General features: G+C 45.5%; 1 protein-coding gene across 2 annotated transcripts in view; it reads left to right on the top strand.

The window, feature by feature from the left end:
• The first annotated feature begins 9,572 nt into the window (after positions 1 to 9,572).
• LOC141147247 (E3 ubiquitin-protein ligase RNF14-like) overlaps positions 9,573 to 12,700 on the top strand; it is a 50,303-nt gene continuing 47,175 nt past the window's right edge. Inside the window, exon 1 of one of the 2 annotated variants that reach the window (XM_073634439.1) lies at positions 9,573 to 9,681. The gene's annotated coding sequence lies outside the window, so the exon portion shown is untranslated. Of the gene's footprint in view, positions 9,682 to 10,032; positions 10,340 to 12,700 lie in introns of those variants that run through there. The other variant, XM_073634440.1, reaches the window with a different exon arrangement.

Raw genomic sequence — 12,700 nt, 5'->3', positions numbered from 1 at the left:
GGTAAATAACACAGCCTTCACAATGTAGAACAATAGAATGAAAAGATAAGAGAGCATGGTTTGAGAACATTAATAGTCATATAGCAACTGATAACCGAGTATCTGGGTTGACTTTAAAAAAAAAACAAAAAAAAAAACCTAAGCTCGGGTTCTGCCAAAGAAGCGACCGGATGCCCAGTGTGTTTGCAAGTTCAGCACGCAGATACCAGCCTTAAAAGCGGAAGGGTTTCATGTGTAGAGAAATCTCTTCTGGAAATAAGGAGCGTTCCATGAAACAATGCCATCTGGCAATAAAGCGCTTTAAAGACTTGGAGTTTTGGGTGATAGTGTCCAGTTTCTCCATGAGAAATAGGGTTTAAAGCACTTGTTTCACCAAAGCAATTTGAGGAGCAGAGTGGGTTGGATCCAAGCTCGCATGATGACTCTGCGGGCTACTAGGAGACATATGTGAACCCATTGAGGTATAGAGTCACAAGTGGACGTGGACAATGAGACCAGCAGAGTGTCACAGCTAAAAATACATAGTAAGGGGTCTTTGGGAAGGACTATTTGCTGGATCTTGTCAATAAACTTTAATACCCGGTGCCGGAAGGTAGAGATCTCTTGGCAGGTCCATAGTCTGTGGAGAAGAGATGGTCTGGGAGTGGCAAACCAGGGGCAGGTTGAGGGAGAAGGGTCTACCGTGCTGTGGCGGAAAGGGAAATATGCTAGATGAGCAATTTTAAATTGAGTTTCTTGCCACGTTTCACAGACCACCAGAGAACGAACAATTTGGTATCCTGCAAGAATCTTTTCTGGTGCGTTCTGGTTGTCAAGGATAGATGACCAGGGGTTGAAGGGGACGATACGATATTTAGAAGCCTGGTGCGTGATAAGGTTGGAGTATATCTCCGATATGGAATACTGGCCTCTGGTTAGCAGAACATCAATGAATGATTGTTGGGAGGGGTTTTTACGTGAGTAAAAGCAGGATTTGAGGTAGTTGGTTAACTGGTAATAGTAGAACGCCTGAGATGATGGGATGGAGTACAGATTGGCCAACTCTGGGAAGGGCATGAAGGTTCAATCAGTCATTTTGGTCTTATCACTCTTACTATAACATTAAAACAAAAATCATATGCAGTAAACAGTTGTGCTTAAAAGTTTGCCTCCCCTTGAAGAATTGGTAATATACAGGATGGACCATTTTTAAACATAAATGAGCAGGGATTCATATTCTGTAACAAAATGGAACAATCACAAAACAAAACATGGTAACTATTAAACCAATTAAATGCCCCCTGTTCAAAAGTCTGCACCCCTCAATTCTTAATACTGTGTATTGCCCCCATTAGCACCAATGGCAGCATGCAGTCTTACGTAATAGTTGTCTATGAGGTCCAGGCATTCCACCAGCAGGTGGTAGAGCTGCCCATTCATCTTGGCAAAATGCCTCCAGGTCACGCAAAGTTTTTGGTTGTTTTGCATGAACCACACGTTTGAGATCTCCTCAGAGTGGCTTGATGATATTAAGGTCAGAAGACAGTGATGGCCAATCCAGAACCTTCACCTTTTTCTGCTGTAACCACTGGAGAGTCAGCTTGGCCTTGTGCTTAGGGTCATTGTTATGCTGGAAAGTCCAAGAGTGTCCCATGTACAGCTTTCATGCAGAAGAATGCAAATTGTCTTCCAGTATTTTCTGATAACATGCTGCATTCATCTTGCCATCAATTTTCACAAGATTTACCATGCCTATAGAGCAAACACACCCCACCCCCAAAACATCAGTGAGCCACCAACATGCTTCACAGTGGTGATAGCATTCTTTTTGCTATAGGCTTTGTTGACCCCTCTCCAAACATAGCGCTTATGGTTGTGACCATAAAGCTCTATTTCGGTCTTGCCACTTCAGATTACAGTGTGCAAGAAGCTGTGAGACATGTCAAGATGTTGTCAGGCATATTTTATCCAGGTTTTTTTGTGGCATTGGCGCAGTAAAGGCTTCCTTCTGGCAGCTCATTTTTGTTCACATAATATCGTATTGTGCTCCTTGAAACAACCACACCATCTTTTTCCAGAGCAGCCTGTATTTCTCCTGAGGTTACCTGTTAGGTTTTTCTTTGTATCCAAAACAATTCTTCTGGCTGTTGTGGCTGCAATCTTTCTTGGTCTACCTGACTATTGGTAATGTTTATTTATTTATTTATTTCAGGTACTTATATAGCGCCGTCAATTTACGCAGCGCTTTACATATACATTGTACATTCACATCAGTCCCTACCCTCAAGGAGCTTACAATCTACGGTCCCTAACTCACATTCATACATACTAGGAGCAATTTAGACAGGATCCAATTAACCTACCAGCATGTCTTTGGAGTGTGGGAGGAAACCGGAGTGCCCGGAGGAAACCCACGCGGGCACAGGGAGAACATGCAAACTCCAGGCAGGTAGTGTCGTGGGTGGGATTCGAACCGACGACCCTTCTTACTGCTAGGCGAAAGTGCTATCCACTGCACCACTGTGCCGCCCGCACAGTGTTTGGTGTAATGTGAGTGCTAATGCCTCCCTTCTGACTCACTTACCACCACTGCGCCTCAGGCTGAGATAAAATGTAACCTAATCAAAAGCTGCCACTTTAAAGATCAGAGTACTGTATATGGTGTTTTTTGTGTGCAAAATAGATGTGGCTATGTGAAACAAAAAAACAAAAAAACACAGTGGCGCTAGCAATAAAAATTAAAAAATGTAAATATACTAAAAAACAATATATCCAAACTATTCCTTATAGGAAATAATAAGTGACCAAATATATGTAAATAAGTGCCCACCAAGTGACAAGTGATTAAAACATATATTAAACATAAATTGTATCAAATAAATTGCTGAAGTAAAAACCGTCCTTAAATGCTGGCTTTTTTCTTCAACTTCCACCACACCCAGGTGTTCGGTGATCCCGCTCCCTATGAAAATCCACTCACCCACTTCTAATGCCCATACTTTCGTGTTAAGGCTTAAAAGCTTATTGACCGCATCGCAAGGGTCACAACAGCAGTTCAAAATACCAGAATCGTGTGCAGGGATCGTTCCACATGTGAAATACAAAAAATACTCCAATAGTGCAAAAACGTATATAAATTTATTAAAAGCCCCCCAAATCTTCAGTATAAAACTCACATGTTTCAAATATCAAGCAAACAGAGAAACATTTCCACAGCAAATCGATCTTCACAGCACAGCAAAATACGCATAAGAATCAGCCACTAATGAGTTGCGGTCACGGCGGACCCGAGGTGTGCAGGCGTCAGACTGCTTCTCTCACCTACTCCCCGGCGCCTCCCCGCTCTATCGATGTGTCACTTCCTCATACGATACTGCAGCGTCACTCGTCATTGGTGGGGTACGTCATACAGCCACGCCCGACATGTTTCGTCATACACTGACTTAATCATGGGATTGGCTGTATGGTATGATGCTAGTTCCTTTTATCTCCTCCTCCTATCACCTGATCAGAGAAGCACCGACGTGCCTGCGCACATCTCGTGTCCCCGCAGTCACAAAATCTCCGTTCTTACGAAGCGGCATATATTATAAACAATACAAAACTTCCGCCCCTCCGGAGCAGCTTATATTGTAGGCACAACAAATGACATCCTTTGCCAATGTTGTAGTGTTGATGCGATTCCGCAATCATCACTGCAAGCACTCTGCATTATATAATAAAAAGGTCCTTAAACAATATAAATAAACCAAACCATGATCCTTACGATTCTAATATGGGTTATTAATTCCCATAGTATAAAGTACATAGGGTAACATATAACACTATAATAATTACCATATTAAAAATACAGAGATTAAAACTATAAAAAAATAGATTAAAAATATAAAAAATATATATATAAAAATTCTGTCGAGCACTATCAGTGACAAGTAAAGCGCTTTTCTTTTAATGTATATGAATAACTGAATGGATGGGCTCTCCTAATATCTCTCTCATTACATTTTCAAGAAAATATTGCTCTAAAGAAATTTTATTAAAAAACTGATCTACCTGACCTTGGCTTGGTATCAAGAGATCCCCAAATTTGCCACTTCCTAATAAGTGATTGAACAGTACTGACTGGCATATTCGAGGCTTTCGTATATCTTTTTATATCCTTTTCCCTCTTTATAAAAGTTCCATTACCTTGTTACGCGGGTGTCACGGGCATGGCCAGAGCGGAGGCTGTTGGAGAGGACTGTGTGCAAGCCTGTTGCCCACCGATTATGGGCCCTAGCATTTGAGGTGAATGAGAAATCCAGTCTGAACTGTATTAATCGGACTCAGTCATGTATATATTGCATGGGGACTCCTTACTGTATATTTGTGTCCCTGAAGAGGGAGGGGGGATTCCTCCAGCAGCCCCCTGCTGATAAGACTGATTCACATTCTGCTGGGACACATCCTGTGAGGAGATGCTGGTGTTCTCAACATGTGTTTATGTTAATTGAGAGAGCTGATCACATTAGCCACCAGCCCTGGCTAATAGACGAATGGTCTAGGCTGAGGAAGGGGGAGATTGTTGTTTGTATTGTTAATTGTATTAATGTGTGAAGCTCGGTGCCCACAAGACTGTCATCTGGTCTGGGTACATTTTGTAGTAAATTAGGTCATGTTAATTAGGTTAGCTTTGAGTCATCCCTGCTGTATAAAGGTCTGTGAGATCTCAAAATAAAGGCAGTTCTGATGTACTCCAAGACTGGTGTTGTCTAGTTCTTGGGGTTCCTATAGCCAGATCCATTGGACTCATGTTCTAGAACTTAGGAAGCGGTATACTGACGGAAGCACTCAAGCGGAGTGTGGGGCGTTCCGTGACATTGGTGGCAAGCAGCGGGAAAGCTTCCTGAAGTCTGAAGTCTGGGACATCCAAACCTCCAACTGGATCCAAGATCAGCATAGCAGACTTCAGTCACCCCAGCGGAGATATGGACCTGGCATCAGAATTCCCGGGGCTGCTGCGGATCATCCTTTCAACGTACACCAGGACTGTGTCTGAGGATGAATACCTGGAGCTCAGGCAGCTGATTCGGGTGGAGCTCTGGATTGCAGCCCTCCGTCTCGCTGGTATAAAACAGGGCAAGTGCTTTCCAACCCAAGAGCAACGGGCCAGTGACCAACGGGCATTGCGGATGGCATTCCTGGGAGAGCAGCCCCAGGAGCAATGGGTGACTGAGTTGGACAGGTTGGTCCAGCAGGAGATAGAGATGGACAATCGATATCGGGCTCTGCAATGGCACGCAGAGGAGGGATATTTAGGGGAGACAACAGAATGCTCTCCGGAGGGATATGACTTTGGCGGCCCTGGATTGCTGTGGGAGAACCTTACAGATCTTTTTATGTTTGGCGATGAAGGGGAACCTGACCTTGAGGACATGAGAGACTATAGAGAGTCTATGCTCGGTCTTGCAGGGGTCTCAGAGCTCAAACCTGATCTGGACCATTTGCTAAGGAAGGAACAGCATCTGGAAAGGGCATACAGGAAACTGCTAGAACAAGTTCAGCAGCATGCCAGAGAATCGGCAGTGGAAAATCCGGAGATTGCCGTCCCCAAACCTGAAGTGCTGACAACAGGGCAGAGCTCTGCTAACCTCTGTCCAGAAATGATAACATCTTCTGGGTTCCATGGACAGGAGATGGTGAACCCCTATTCCCCGACATCAGTTGCAGAGACATGGGATTTGATAGACTTTTCTGCTGAGGAAGAACAACCTGATGAGCCTCCAGCAGAAGAGCTGCTATCAGGGCCAAAGTTCACTGTGTTCTGCCCAGCACCAACAGTGGCTTCGGCCTTCCTGAGAGAAGAGGTAGTCGGCCTTTCTCCCACAACACTGACAGGGACATGTGATTTTCTGCCAGCAGCATCTATGGAGTTAAAACAAACTTCTCCAGCTGAAGATCTGGTAACTGAACAGAGGGTCCAAGACCTCTGTCCCACACTTTTACCACTTCCAGAGACTGGGGATTTAATAGACATTTCTGTAGAGGAGGAACCACCTAGCAAACCCCCAGCAGAAGTGCTGGCAACCGGACAGAGGGTCCAAGACCTCTGCCCCACACCTGCAGCAATTGTGGAGGCTCAGGGTGAGAAGATGGCAATCACTTCCCAGCAGCAGATACAGGGGGAGAAGGGAGAGGAGGTGTGTGTTGTCCCTCCCCAACAGTTGGCCAGGGTGGAGGAAGTGGGCTTTCCTCCCCAGCAAAGATCCGTGTACCTGGGAGACAGTACCATCGACATGTCGTCCCAGCAGCCAGATGAGGGAATGGAAAAGGAAGCAGCCGGCTCACCTCCCCAATGGCAGCTACACAGTTTGGGAGTGGAGGAAGCCAGCTGCCTGCCCCAACAGTTAGCCGGAGCAGAGGATGCGGAGTCCCCAGCAGAAGTGCTGGCAACAGGGCAGAGTGCTACCAACCTCTGCCCAGCACCGGCAACAACTACAGAGTTCCAGGGAGGCGGGGCAGTCGGCCTCCCTCTCCAACAGTTAGCCGGAACAGATGGTGTGGGGTTTCCAGCAGAAGGGCTGGCAACAGGGCCGAGGACTGCTGGACTCTGCCCTCAACTAACAGAGGATGGATTTCCTGTGAAGGTGGATGGGACTTCAGTCTCCACCTGTATACCCCAGGGATGCTGGGCAGTGGGCCCAGATCCCCAACAGCATGACAGAGTGAGCCCAGTCACCCTGTCTTCTCCCCAGTGGCAGATATGTTCTCTGAGAGAGGCAGAGGATGGCTGGGTGAGTAATGCACTGTTTGGGATAATTTGTTTGGGGTACTGTGTGGGTACAGGCAGTAGAGGACTGGAGCTGTTTACTAACTTCGGAGTCAACCCGTCTGGGGTCTCCTCCTGTGTTAGTCTCCTGCCGAAAGGGGAGAAATGTCACGGGCATGGCCAGAGCGGAGGCTGTTGGAGAGGACTGTGTGCAAGCCTGTTGCCCACCGATTATGGGCCCTAGCATTTGAGGTGAATGAGAAATCCAGTCTGAACTGTATTAATCGGACTCAGTCATGTATATATTGCATGGGGACTCCTTACTGTATATTTGTGTCCCTGAAGAGGGAGGGGGGATTCCTCCAGCAGCCCCCTGCTGATAAGACTGATTCACATTCTGCTGGGACACATCCTGTGAGGAGATGCTGGTGTTCTCAACATGTGTTTATGTTAATTGAGAGAGCTGATCACATTAGACACCAGCCCTGGCTAATAGACGAATGGTCTAGGCTGAGGAGGGGGGAGATTGTTGTTTGTATTGTTAATTGTATTAATGTGTGAAGCTCGGTGCCCACAAGACTGTCATCTGGTCTGGGTACATTTTGTAGTAAATTAGGTCATGTTAATTAGGTTAGCTTTGAGTCATCCCTGCTGTATAAAGGTCTGTGAGATCTCAAAATAAAGGCAGTTCTGATGTACTCCAAGACTGGTGTTGTCTAGTTCTTGGGGTTCCTATAGCCAGATCCATTGGACTCGTGTTCTAGAACTTAGGAAGCGGTATACTGACGGAAGCACTCAAGCGGAGTGTGGGGCGTTCCGTGACAGCGGGTCTTTTGACAGTTCTTTTCTGCTCTGCATGGCTCAGTATCTAGCCTGCTCAGTGCATTCATGTGATAACTAACAAACACATTGACTATTTATACACAGACACTAAGTGCAATTTAAAACAGCCACAGATGTGGGAAATGAACCTTTTAATTGCCATTTTAACCTGTGTGTGTCATCTGTGTTTGTACCAAGGCCAAACATTCCAGGGGATGTAAACTTTTCATAACGGACATTTGGGGGATTTCTGTTATCATTACGATTTAAAAAGGAGCCAAGGAACTATGTGATAAAAAATGGCTTTATATCTTCACTATCCTTAACCACTTCAGCCCCAGAAGTTTTTAGCCCCTTAATGACCAGACCATATTTTCTGATACGGCACTTTGTTATTTTAACTGACAATTGCGCGGTCATGCGGCGTTATACCCAATTCAAATTGATGTCCTTTTGTTTCCCAAAAATAGAGCTTTCTTTTGGTGGTATTTGATCACCTCTGTGGTTTTTATTATTAGCACTATAAACAAAAAAAGAGCGACAATTTTGAAAAAAAAAAACAATATTTTTTTACTTTCTGCTATAAAACATATCCAATAAAAAAATGTAAAAAATTTAATTTCTTCATCAGTTTAGGCCAATATGTATTCTGCCACATATTTATTAAAAAAATCCAAACAACCGTATATTGATTGGTTTGCGCAAAAGTTATAGCGTCTACAAACTATGGGATATTTTTATGGCATTTTTTTTTTTTACTAGCAATGGCAGCGATCAGCGATTTTCAGCGGGATTGCGGCAGACAAATCGGACACTTGACACTTTTGATGCTTTTTGGGGACCAGTGACACTAATACAGTGTTCAGTGTTAAAAATATGCACTGTCACTGTACTAATTGGCAGGGAAGGGGTTAACATCAGGGGCGATCAAAGGGTTAAGTGTGCCCCTAGGGGGTGCTTTTCTAACTGTGTGTGGGGATTGCTCTGACTGGGTGAAGACAGAGATCGGTGTTCCTGCTTAGCAGGAATACAAGATCTCTATCTTCTCCCCTGTCAGAACGGCGATCTGCCTCTCTGGGGAACAATCGTGGGTGGCCGGTGGACACTGGGGCTGCCGGACCCGCTGATTGGTTCCCCCTCTGTCCAATCAGCGTGCGACCCTGCCATCCGGCACTGCGCGCGTGCCCCACAGTGTCTCTTGTGCAAAGTGACATACAGGTACGTCATTTCACGCAATAGAGCCGACCTGCCGCAGTACAAGTGCGGTAGGCGGTTGGCAACTGGTTAAATAGAAGACAGTTTTTTTGGCATGATCAGTCATATTTTCAATATTAATGTTAAAATTTCACCATTTCTGCCAGGGGATGCAAACTTTTGAGCACAGTTGTATGTAGAAGTTATTGTACACAAAAAAGAAAACCAAACGTTTATTAGTGAACAAACCTCTATATTCTTCAACCACTTGTCTACCAAGGTATAAACATAGTGTCAGGTCATCTGAGTCCAGGTGACAGATGCACACCGTTGGAGTCAGGAGTTCACCGCTAAGATAGTGGACCCTAAGGCTGACTGCTGCGGATGGAACTCTGGGTTGTTCAGGAAGGCAGGTCCACTGGAGCACCAACATGGAACCCACTGGGAGCTAGAGCATAAGATTCCCCAGGGCGCGGAGTCTAAGAGCCAGCAGGTTGTTCACCAGAGCCTCTAGTGGTGAGGATGGACTGCGCTGCAACTGGCTCCAGGTTGCTGCCACCAGGGTTTCCCAGCTCACACTCATGGTAGGCTGCAGGAGTATAGAGAGGAAGCAGCAGCCCGGGACAAAAAGGGATAGTAAGGAGATAAGCCAAAGGTCAGGGCGACTAGCAGACAAGGATAGACAGAGAACACGCCAAAGGTCAGGGTCACAAGCAGGCAGGGATAGTCAAGAACAAGCCAAGATCGGTAACAGAGACAGACGTAGAGCACACAGCAAACAGGAAACCAAACACACAATATTGCTCGGCAAGGCAGGCTTGGAAAACACGGTGTTAAATAGTGGTTCCTGTTGAGGATAGGGTGGAGCCACACTGAGGGAAGATTACTTAACCATGCAGGTGTGAGAATGCAGGCCCTTAGGCTGATACACAGACCAGGTAAGAGACAGACAGGGCATGAAAGTGTTACTGCAGAGTCATGACACATAGTAATAAAGAGTCAGCTCCTGTTGACTTTAATGGGACCTTCCACAAAATGAACCCAGGTACAATCGGGTCACCCCTACCCACTACACATAACCTGGTTGCTGTTGAATGGTTTCTTTTTTGGTAGAAAATATCTCAGCTCTGCTCACATTGCTTAGTCATAGAACAATGGGAGGGACGCCAGCAGAACATTCAGGCACTAATCTCAGCTGAACGGCGTTCTGCATCTGCTGGTTTCTATATGGAGGAGAATAACTCGGGGAAGGAGGGGCGGGGGAAGAACACAGGCAGACAGAGGCAGTACACAGAGGCAATGGGCGGCTATGCTCTGCCCAAAGGCAGCCTATGAATTCTACGAACAACAGTGCAGAGGACTGAATGCAAAAATATATAGCCAGACCAGGAAAAAGGTCCAATGGCAATCTCGGTCTTCGAGCTGCTGGGCAACATGCAGCACCAGCACGCTCAATGGTGGAAGAGGTCCAAGTAACGCCCAACCAGGAACTAACATCCCAATGCATGATGGAATGTGTAGTTCACATTGGGCCAAGATGAGATAGGAGAAATTACGTGTGTGCCCATCCACATAGTCCGAGGAGAACGCCAGCAGGTACCTAGATATATATTTTTTGGCTGCCTCCGAGGTTTAATTACAAAGAGCAGATCATTGTTAGGATGAGGGGAGTAATACGATAGATTGGTAGCTTTGTTGAAGTTGTCCCAGAATGGAGCTTTAAATTAATCTCTCCTGAATTTAGGGTGTGGCTGGTATGTTCAAAGTCAAACTAGGATAAAACAAGCTCAGGGCTGCCGTAGTATCTTGAGCTTGTTTCAGTTTTGTGCAGCTGGCTCCTGCCATTTGTGTAAAAGGGATCTGGCTGGCTGTAGAGCCATCCAATAATTTTTTCCAGTACTCGCGGGTAACACCCCACCTCCCCAACCTGTGCCTGAGTGAAACCGGTTAAAGTGGAGTCCCGTTTTATTTATTTATTTTTTTATAAAAATTTCCTCATGATAGTCACCGCTTGTACTTTACAAATTGGAAAATTTGTCAAAAGTGTCCCCTTCTTGTTCTTTTTGCAGCATTGTTTACTTACTTTAATCTCCTGATTCACAGTGCGGCCATCCTGGCTGTGGGCATCTGAAGCCCCCTGGGACTCTCTTCCAGAATTAGGTGCATGCTGGCTACCCAGCAGGCACCTCCTGATCTCGCGCATGTGCAGTGGGAAGGAAGCGCGCCCCAAGCTCTGGTGCGCAGTCATGTTGGAACAGGAAGGGGCCATCCCCAAACTGTTCCCACAAAGTTGGGAGCATGAAATTGTACAAAATGTCTTGGTATGCTGACGCCTTAAGAGTTCCCTTCACTGGAACTAAGGGGCCAAGCCCAACCCCTGAAAAACAACCCAACACCATAATCCCCCCTCCACCAAATGGTTTGGGCCAGTGCACAAATCAAGGTCCATAAAGAGATGGATGAGCCAGTTTGGGGTGGAGGAACTTGACTGGCCTGCACCTCAACCCGATAGAACACCTTTGGGATGAATTAGAGTGGAGACTGTGAGCCAGGCCTTCTTGTCCAACATTAGTGAATGATATGGTTACCACCTCAATCCTTTAAAACCGAACACACATTAATTACACTGATTTAAGGTGGTAATTAAATTCATGTAGTGCCTTACCTGCATTCAGTTACCCCCAGGACATGTTTAATTAATGTGTGTTTGGTTTTAAAGGGATGAGGCGGCAACCCTAGTACCTGACTTCCCAAATACGCTTCTGGAAGAATAGTGAAACATTCCCATAGACACACTCCTAAACCTTGTGGACGGCCTTCCCAGAAGAGTTGAAGCTGTTATAGCTGCAAAGGGCGGAGCCAACTCAATATTTAACCCTACGGACTAAGACTGGGATGCCATTAAAGTTCATGTGTGTGTAAAGGCAGGCGTCCCAATACTTTTGGTAATATAGTATAGGTGTTAAGCAGGTGAAAACAGGTTAAACTAAATCCTAACTGGATTACTATAAAAAGGAAAAACAGTTTGATATTTTATACACACAATTTATACATTCTGTTATACATTGTATCTAATGAAAATAGATAGTACAAACAACCCCAAAAATACCTAGATTTGGAAAGGTGATTTCATTTTTTTGCCCCAATTTTTTTTTTAAATAAGGAGGGGGTTAAAACATGGAGCCTGGTATTGGAATATTGATATATGAATACAGGTCATACATGGAGGGTGAAGGGGGTTAATGCACATGTCACATATAGAAGGATGGAAATGAGGGGGTTATACGTAGGAAAAAGGGAAATCAAGGGGTTAAAAATAGGGATGAGCTGCCAGTTCAGGAGTTTAACAACTGGTGTTCGGCCAAGTTGAACCTCCGCCATCAGCGGGAAGTGATACGTTTGGCAGCAATACGACTACCGCTGCCAGGTGTGACGGCTTCCTCGCTCATGACTCGTCCCCACCCGGCCCATTCCACTGTCAGGAGGGGAGTGCAGGGGGCATGACAGCTAACACTATGTGCAGGTGGGGAGTGCAGGGGGTATGACCGGGAGAGGAAAGGCACGCTGGATGAGGAATAGTTGCTGAGTGAAGGGTTAATGCTTATATGATAATGATAGGATACTGAGGAGTTATATATATACTGCAGATGGGTCACTGATGGGTTAATACACATATACAGCAGACGGGTCACTGATGGGTTAATGCATATATACTGCAGACTGGTCTCTGATTGGTTAATGCTCATATACAGCAGACTGGTCACTGATGGGTTAATGCATATATACTGCAGACTGGTCACTGATTGGTTAATGCTCATATACAGCAGACTGGTCACTGATGGGTTAATGCATATATACTGCAGACTGGTCACTGATGGGTTAATGCACATATACTGCAGACTGGTCACTGATGGGTTAATGCACATATACTGCAGACGGGTCACTGATGGATTAATG

Source organism: Aquarana catesbeiana, linkage group LG06 (genome assembly GCF_042186555.1).
Source record: "Aquarana catesbeiana isolate 2022-GZ linkage group LG06, ASM4218655v1, whole genome shotgun sequence".
Lineage (NCBI taxonomy): Eukaryota > Metazoa > Chordata > Amphibia > Anura > Ranidae > Aquarana > Aquarana catesbeiana.
Note: the sequence above shows the minus strand (reverse complement) of the source record. Positions and strands in the feature narration are given on the sequence as shown.